Source organism: Helianthus annuus, chromosome 8, assembly GCF_002127325.2.
Source record: "Helianthus annuus cultivar XRQ/B chromosome 8, HanXRQr2.0-SUNRISE, whole genome shotgun sequence".
NCBI classification, from domain to species: domain Eukaryota; kingdom Viridiplantae; phylum Streptophyta; class Magnoliopsida; order Asterales; family Asteraceae; genus Helianthus; species Helianthus annuus.
The window spans coordinates 7,071,721-7,077,720 of record NC_035440.2 but is presented as its reverse complement, the minus strand read 5'-3'; positions in this window follow the sequence as shown (position 1 = coordinate 7,077,720).

Sequence of the window (6,000 nt, the reverse complement as noted above, 5' to 3'; positions counted from 1 at the left end):
CAAGGCTTGGATGCATGCATATTTCACAATACCGCATAAATGTTAATATCAATAGAGCATGCATTTTTCCACAAAACATAACGTTGATTTAAACCACGTTTTACATCAACGACTTGTTTTGTGCATTTTACATATGGTTTAAGTTGATACATTTCGCTTACCGTACATGATACATTTTGGGATACACATTACATGATTTTCATTGAACAATAAACACGTTGACATTGACATACACATTTGGTGGTTTACACTGAACATAGACATTTCGACATGGTTTACATAATAACACTTGACATTTGGTTTATACACGAACATGTAGGTCCCCCTTGATGTTATGGATCGTCACAGAATCGTCTATCTAACCTAGAGTGCGGAATCCTCTAGATCAGATTGTAGCAGAAAATGTGTAGGAAACAGAAATTCACTTTCAAACCGGGTTTCTATTGATTATCAATCAAGATGAATTACAATCAATCAAACCCTAAACACACTCAAATTTCGTCCAAGCCCTAATCTGCTCTCACGAAATTCTAATGCCTCTCAAACTCTGTTTTGGCTGATTAACTGATTAACTGATCAACCTAAACCCTAAAGCCTAACCTTGTTTATATACCACAAGGTTTACAAGTTAGACTAGGGTTTCCTACATGGGCAAGGCCCAATTCGTTTCCCTACATCCAACTGGGTTTAGTTTAGCCCAAACACTATTAACTCACTAATACAAAGCTAAACCCGCTAACCGTTTATCGTTTAAACTAATTACAAGATATCCAAAGACCAAATCTAAGATGTTGTCACAAACATGCACCAACAAACTCCCCCTTGACAATAGCTTCATAAAAACTTTGTCTTGAGTCAAAACTTTGTCTTCGGTCTTCTTGCAATCTTCAAGTAGTCTTGCACTGTCTTTGGTCTTTGGATAGCTTCAGCTTCAATAGCTTCTGTCAGCAACAGACTCCCCCTAAGCTGATGCATCCAATCACCAAATCTTCAACACGTTAGCGTTTGAGTAAACTCCAGTTCAGCATTTGCACAGCAATCTTCAACTCTTCAATCTTGTCTGCAATATAGAAAGGAGGTTCTACCATGCATCCAATCAAACTCTCATCTTCACAGCAACTATCTTCTCAGCAATTATCGTCTCAGCAACATACTGCTTCAATCTGTATACTATAAAACAAACATCTCGAGAAACCATAAGAATTTTTTAACAAAGTTAAATAAATTATCATTTTTCAAGAGATTAATTAAACTGTATCACAGATTAAGCATTTCCAACTTATCACCAACACGCAAAACACTTTGCTCAACACACAAGAACCTGCAGAAGTTAAAATTTTGAACTCGCTTACTAACACCGTCTCCCCCTATCGGTAACAATTCCTCCAAGAATAACAGTTTTCCGTACGTTAAGAATTTTAAACAGAAAAAAAACACTATTTTTGGATTTTTATAATTTTCTGAAAGCAAGTAAATAACAAAATAGTAAACACTCTATTTTTGTGAGAATCACTGGTAAGAAGATCATATCAGCACAATCAAACTGTTTCACACAATTAGATAATTCTTTATGTAATGTTTTAGTGAAAAGCAGTTCAAGACGATTTCCAGTATGTTTGTCCACTTAAACAAAATGCATGAACATTTCAAGTACCATTACCATATGATACGTTAAGGTAATTTTATTTTCTGAAATACGAGCGTGTCCCACTTCAGGATATACCCCCACGATCAAGGTATGCACAAAGATTCATCGTAGTAGGTGAGTATACTGATATCATCCTTCAAGATATTCTGACTGTGTCTAGTTCTTCATTTAAACTGTTTTATCATGTTTTGATTTCGTAACCATGAACACCCAAATAAATACAAATCAAATCCTGGAAATATAAACAGCACACTCTATCATGCAAGTATCTTCCCTACCACATATTTTCACAAGTCCAATCCTGAGTTCTGAAATCTTAACTGGGAATAGGTTGAGAAGAGAACAGAATAGATCTTTAGTAGAGATGGTATAATATACAAATCAAATGAGATTTTCTCAGTTTGATATAGGTTTATTGGGTTTTTTTGGGCACTAGAGGGCCTCTTTCGGGTGTATTAGATCTATAGCGCGACAACGTACAGCTAGGTCAGCATGTATCTGGATGCAGCAGAAGCTGTCGTTGCCTAGCACCTCCAGGTCAGCATATATCTGGATGCAGCAGAGGAGGTACACGACTTTTTTCAGAGAAGATTTCAGAATCAGATCAAAATTGTGTGTATCGGGAAATATACAGACATTCAAATAGAAATGAGCTAATTCCAAGTGACTATCTTTCCTGGGGTCATGTACAATTTTAGTTCTAACAGACAGACATCCAAGATATCCCTAGTTGAAATAACAGTATAAAGACCCAAAACTTCAGATTTTGGCAATCTATCAACGCAAGAATTAAGGTCATTAAACCATACACCACTGATGTGTTCCCCACTCATATTCAGTTCATTTAAGTTTATATCACATTGGTAAGTTGATTATTTCATGCTTTTGCCTACTGGTACATCATATAATGAAGCTGCTATCACACTTAAGCAATGTAATTTCAAGTTCAGTGTGACAGTCTAACTTACTGATGTACTATCATTTCTTCTTTTCACACAGTGATAACTCATTTTTGATTTTCTATTATTTTTTTTTTATGTTTTTGATTTTTCAATTTTTTGTGTTTTTGATTTTTTAAGAAAAGCAGTAAACTATTTACAAAAATTCTTATGAAAAACCAGTTATTCAGGATTCCTCATCCCGTTGAGTTCGACTAAACGTTCAAAGCGAGCCCTGTCAAATGCTTTAGTATAAAGATCTGCCAGGTTATCCTCTGTGTCGACTAAGCACTTTGAACTTCAATTTAAATCATTTAAAAAATATATATCAACAATCTCACACCCCCCGCCATGTGCCTAGAGCAGCCGCTATCAACATAAGTTGATAATCCTCCTTAGCAGCTCCTACACACACTAACTTAGAAATTAGTTAGATTGGGGGACCCAAGCCTTAATGGTCTTGGGTCGTCCAAATTCACCATCCACCGGAACATCCATCCAATATCCATTACTCCTAACTGGAGTCTTGGATCGTAGACCTGTTGGAATTTGATTTTGATTTCCACTAGGCCTTTGGTCCTGAGGGTTCCTATATACATTTGGACAATTTGACCTTTGGAAATTTTGATTTTGATTCCAAGAAGCATTATAGTTATAATTTCTAAAGCCATTGTTATAAAAATTTCGACCACCATTATTCTGGTATCGATTTTGATATTGACTTTGACCTCTGAAATTATTTGAATTAAAATTGTTCATTTTAGGTGAACTGCTTCTAGGTCTCTGATATCTGCTTGATGGAGATCTAGGCTGAAATCTTTGTTGATTTCTTTGAAAACGAGGAACTTGAGGAGTTCCTTTTTCAGCCTTATCTACACCAACAGCAACATTCTGTGGTTGCTTGGGAGCAGATTTCTTTGGAGAATTTGAACCTTTCTCCTCACTCACCTGTGCTTCATTCTTTTTGTTAGGACAGCAGCTAGCTACATGTCCCTTGGTGTGACATTTGAAGCACGATCTCTTTTTCGAAAACTTCTTATTGGAAGTTTTTGAACTAGATTCAGATTTCACATTATTGCTTGACCCAACCTGGTTCCCGTCCATAACTTCGTCAACTTTTTGCTTACCTTTCTTTAAAGGACAACAACTCGCCACGTGCCCTTTGTTGTGACATTTAAAACAGGATATTTTCTCTTTGGTTGATCCCTTTTTAAATGTGTTGGTCTTGTTGTCTTCAGTATCCTCATCCAATTTATGAGGTGTACTGTTAGACCCAACAGATTCTTTCAAAGAAACTGGACTACTTGGCAAGTCCACAGCTATCGGATCCACTACATGTGCAGTGGTTACAAAATCAGTTAGCTCATCTTCAGTTGGTAAAAATGAGTAGTCAGAAGATGAAGCTTTAGTAAACCCCACCCCTGTTTTATCATTACTTCTTTTTAAACCTTTTTGAATTTGAGTTCTGACTAACGAAGAATTCCCAAAATTATGTAACTTCCCCTGAAGTTCTACAATTTTGGCTTGTGCATCAGCCAATTCTGTGCACTTTTCTGAAAGCTCGTTATTCGTTTCTTTCACAGTTTCACGAGCCAAATCAATGACCTGTAACAGTTCATTGACTTTGCTTGTTAAACTGCTAATTTCCTGTTCATTTGATTTGAGTTTTTCCAAACAGTTTGACTCTCGTTTAATCAAAAGAACATTTAACTCTTTTCGGTTTTCCAAATCAGCCAACAAAATTTTGTTTTGTTCCGATAGTCTGTCAACTTCACCCTGTAGTTCAGTGCAATTATGACACGTATGACTTACAGGTTCTGGTGTTACCTTCACCTCTGTTGTAAGTTCATTCACACCATCCATGCACTTTGAAACTTCTGCAGCCTTCTTCTCAACCTTCTGTTCAAGAGCTTTCTTCGTCTCTTCTTTCACAGCAACTGCTTCTTCATCTAACGCACGATCTCCTACACTCTGTCTTGATGAATTCTGATAACGTTTTCGTAAAGCTTCCCACAGATCATAAGAAGTCCCATAGTGCTTGATGGTATGTTTAATTCCCTCAGGCAGGGACATCTTTATCACTGCTAAAGCTTTCTTCTCAGCATCAACCATCAGTTTTTCAGATTCATCCATCTTGTCATAAGAAATCACTTTTGTCCTTCCTTCAACACGACGTGTAGGAGCAATGTATCCATCTATAATACAATACCACATTCCGGTATCTTCGCTCTTCACAACCAATTCAAACTCCTCCTTCCAGACAGCATATTCGTTAACATTTGTAAGCTTTGGCCACTTCTCGACATTCTCCACTTTAATCATCTTTAAACACGTTTAACCGTAACCGTACTGATAAAACCGTACAAAAGTCGTCCGAAAACAGAGGTTACCAAATTATACCTTTAGAATCGTCTCGAAAAGACGAGTCCAACGATATATAATGTCAAAAACCGATTTCGGGATTTTCCAGAGTCTTTTTTTTTGTCCTAAAAATCACACGAGTTCAACGGTGCAAACGGTTCTGTCCAACGAGCTACGGATCAATTTCTATTTGCAAAACACCGAAAAAATTCCAACGCTTGCCAACTGAAATTCCACCCCTTAATTTCTCTCCTAAATTCGCTGGTAATTTCGCTTAATTTCGCTGGTATTGAGTTAAATTCGCTGGTCAGTTTAAGTTTGCTGGTTATTTCGCTGAAACGGCTAATTTCGCTGGTTCACTTAATTTCGCTGAAACCGTGGTAATTTCGCTGTGGAAACTAACACGATTACCAAAGTCGCCTTTGGATTTAAGTTCGCCGATGACCGAGTTATTTAGTCCCAAATTCGCTGGTAAATATGATGGATCAGCTAAATTCGCTGGTCAGTCAGCAAATTTAATCAAATTCGCCAACTCAGTATGGAAATCCAATCTTTCCGAAATTTTGAAGATCTTATCTCCTCTCCAACACAAATCTGCAAAATCAAAACAGCAAAATATAAGTGATTTCTTGAAAATCAACAAGAAACAGAACGAAGAACGCGAAGAACACGAAGAACAATCTTCGAATCTTCAAGCTTTTTCAGCCAAAATCCTTCAAACAGTCAATCAGAAACTATCCTGAAACCTGCAAATCAGCAAACAAACAAACCAAAAGATCAAAATAGCCAAAATTTTCGAAAATTTTATCAAACCCACAAGAATTTCGAAAATTTTTAAAAACCCTAATTTTTCAGGTTTAACAAAAATTTTGAAATCACTCCCTGTTTCTGCAGCAAACAATTCTGAACCGAGCAATCAAGAGCCTAGTGCTCTGATACCAATTGTAGGTCCCCCTTGATGTTATGGATCGTCACAGAATCGTCTATCTAACCTAGAGTGCGGAATCCTCTAGATCAGATTGTAGCAGAAAATGTGTAGGAAACAGAAATTCA